At 38.1% G+C, this 3,311-nt stretch overlaps 1 long non-coding RNA gene across 1 annotated transcript; it reads right to left on the bottom strand.

The window, feature by feature from the left end:
• LOC145564529 (uncharacterized) lies at positions 1-1,632 on the bottom strand. Its single transcript, XR_014094849.1, has 2 exons — positions 1,307-1,632; positions 1-504 (listed from the first exon to the last, which is right to left on the bottom strand). It is a non-coding gene; the product is annotated as an uncharacterized LOC145564529 (long non-coding RNA).
• Positions 1,633-3,311: the final 1,679 nt, after the last annotated feature.

The following is a 3,311-nucleotide window of genomic DNA, read 5'->3' as shown; positions in this document are numbered from 1 at the left end:
TTAGACCACAAACCTGAAGTTCCAGTGCCTTTGACATAAAAATAGATGAATGATAGATAGTTGATTATTGCCAAAAGTTAACACAGAACAGATTCGTCAAGTTTTGTACCTACAATGCTCTCCGAAAAAGAACCCATAAAGAGTAGAGATAGCCTGATCAGTACAAGCACATGAGCTCTGTTTCTGCATTAACGCATCAAGCATGGCAGTCATACAATTATACTCCCCTTATCATAGCCATTGAACTAAAATGTCCACAACACTTTATATCGACCAAACCTTCATCAACTAGGCAGTGTGAGTCAGACAAGAAATCAATCAGCAAATAGAATGAAAGAAAACAAAAAAAAAGCCTTTTCAAAGCAAAATTTTAAAAAATTTATGCACAACCCGTTCCGAGTTAGGAACCATTCAGAGATAAAGAAAAGGCCAACATAAATGTGATGGAGACAATCGATTCTCTTGTGCTTCATTTGTTGAACTCCCAGATAATACCTCCATCCTCTGCAATCATTTCAAAGAAGTCAACTTCAGATGTAAAAAATCACTTTATAGAGAAAATAAAGAGCACCACAAAAGACAAAAGTGAAATTCTAGCAGCAATTTACGAGTTCCAGTAATAACATCAGTTTCATATTTTTATGCCAAACAAATTTTCATAATTTGTCTATGAGAGTGCAGCAATATACAAGGAGTATCTGCAGAGGTGAACAAACTAAACAATCCAAGACTTGTAGGGTCTAGGATAAAAGTCACAACTCACAAGGAAGCAAACTCGTAGAATTTATAATCATATTCATCTCATTGCAGGTTCAACATCTACATCAACATTACTCCAATGCCACAAAGAGCCACCCGAGATAAGATAAAGGGAGTCGTCAGTTAAATTACATAACCTTACCAATCAGCAATGAAGAAGCATTACCCTTGATACCAAAAGCAACAAGCCAACAACAAAGTGCTACTTCATAAGGAGTAATTAAGAATCTTAACTACCATTTTGATTTAACCCATTATTCTTATTACCCAAACAAACCATTCAGCTCAACTGGAATTCACAACAATTTCTTCTCATTTACCAAACTTATAAAGAGCAAAAGCAAATGAGTGGTTCCATCATACAATATCGAGTGATAGAACAATACCATAATATCAACCGTGCATTCATTAGACGACCATCAACCACAGTCACAATCAAATTCGCTTTTACTATGTAACTAATTATTGCAATGTAATCTATAAAAAAACACAAAGATAAGCACTCATAGTCTCATACATTGCAAGCTAATCTTAACAAACCCCATACCTTTAACTTTCTTGTTGATCCAAACTTCCCAAAGCATGCCAGCACCAACTCCAGCTACAATAAAGGATCCATAAAATGCAATTGCAGAGGGTATAGATTTCCTGGGAAGGAAATAACATTCTGGGATCTGCCTAATTTTCTTCGGAAGCCGTTTTTTCGTAACTGGTTGGCCATTTTCCACCTTATCATTGGTAGTACTCATGTTTTTCCACTCCACATCTCTCAATGGGTCCTTCGCCTCTTCGGCGAAGGCCCGTCCCTGAGCCGGGGCAGGAGTGGCGCCTGCCCTGGGCTCAGGTCCATTTTCAGAGTTCCGCTCTAACATTAAAGGGAAGGCCTGCAACATATTCGCAACCAAATTTGATTCAATTATCAAAGTAGGCTCACAAAAAAATTCTGCTTGCATTGGTATGTTGAGTGTACATATCAAAATTCTACCAACAAAATTGTGTATTCTAATCTAACCTAACTTTAGTGATTGTAATTGTTAGTTCAATAATCCACAAGAACCCTAATTTGACTATTTGACGATAAACCCTAGATTGTGAACCTGATTTCAATGATCTGAAAAAATAAAAAGAAAAAACATCTTACCTCAAAAGTTGCTTCAATTGAGAAAAGAAAGCAGAGAGGCCGGGTCAATCGATGAGAGAAATCTCAGAAGCCGCTTCAATGGAGGATTCAGAGTACGGTTCAATGGAGGTGGAGCTGTAGAGGAGAGAAGTTGCAAGCGTAAAAGAAATGAGCTCCAAAAGGAAAGCACAAGACTTATTTTTTTTTTCAAAACTAGAATTTTTTTCCCTTTATTTTTGAAATAGTACTCAATATGAAGTACGCAATACATGACAAAATTACGATTAGTATAATAATGTTAATTTTTCTTTAACTAGAGAGTATCTGGAATAATGTACGGAATATGTTTATTCACAAAAGAAAACAACACACTGTTTTGGAGGATTGTGGTAAAGTGTAGTAAAATGACTTAAATTATATGAAGTACTTTGTTCAAAGTATAATACAAGTAGATACGGAGTAGTATTTCAGCTATCTCCACACTTCTTCAAGCTCAACTTTAACAAATTGATTCGTAACAACTCCGCACTAGCAGGTGTTATCGTTAGAAATAGCAGCGGAGCACTCATCAAGGTATCTACGTTCAACCTCGACAACACCGAAATATTTGTAGCGGAAGCTACGATTCTTCATAAAGGAGTGTAACTAGCTCTTCAATGTGGCATTCTTGACATTGAAATTGAAGGCGATAACTTACTAGTCATTAACTCAATAAAAAGCATTTGGGGCAGCACCTTGGCAGATCGAACATATTATCGAAGACACTCGTTCTTTCCTTTTTCGGTTTCGCAATTGGAGTATCTAGAACATTTAGTGAGAGACAAATTGTGCAGCGGGTTGGATAGCTGATGTAGGTCATTTAATGTATAGTAGTATGGATATTAATGGTTGTAATATCTTTAGTTTGTTTTCTATTCTTTCTTCTGACACATTAGGAATTTCCTTCGCGAGGAGGGCTTCCTAGTGTTTATTTGTTCTTACCTTTTAAAAAAAATAAAAAATAGTTCTCTTATTAAACACTCTGTGGCTAAAGATGGCACTGGGCCGGGCCGAAACCTGGCACACCCAGCACGAAAAAAGCACGACACGACACGATCTCGTGCGTGTGGGCCGTGGGTCACCTTTATTTGGGAGAAACACGATAAGGCACGGCACGACCGGCTTCGACAGGACAAAACATGTTAAAATCAATGCAATTTTGCTTAGGCAAGCAAGCCCAACACGGACCAGCACAATGGCACGTGGGCCTGAACCGTGTACGGGCCAACTTTTTGAAAATTTCAAGCCAGCATAGCTTGACACAAAACTTATGAATCGGGCCTAACCCCAAAAACACGCGGGTCTGACACGAGGCACAACCCGGCACGGCTCAAAGCCATCTTTACCTGCGGTGGTCGTTATCTTTTGCCATTCCTAAAAATAAAATACTACG

This window comes from Chenopodium album, chromosome 10 (genome assembly GCF_948465745.1).
Source record: "Chenopodium album chromosome 10, dcCheAlbu1.1, whole genome shotgun sequence".
In the NCBI taxonomy this organism is placed as follows: Eukaryota; Viridiplantae; Streptophyta; class Magnoliopsida; order Caryophyllales; family Amaranthaceae; genus Chenopodium; species Chenopodium album.
The sequence above is the reverse complement of the archived record's forward strand: the minus strand, read 5'-3'. Positions and strand labels throughout refer to the sequence as shown.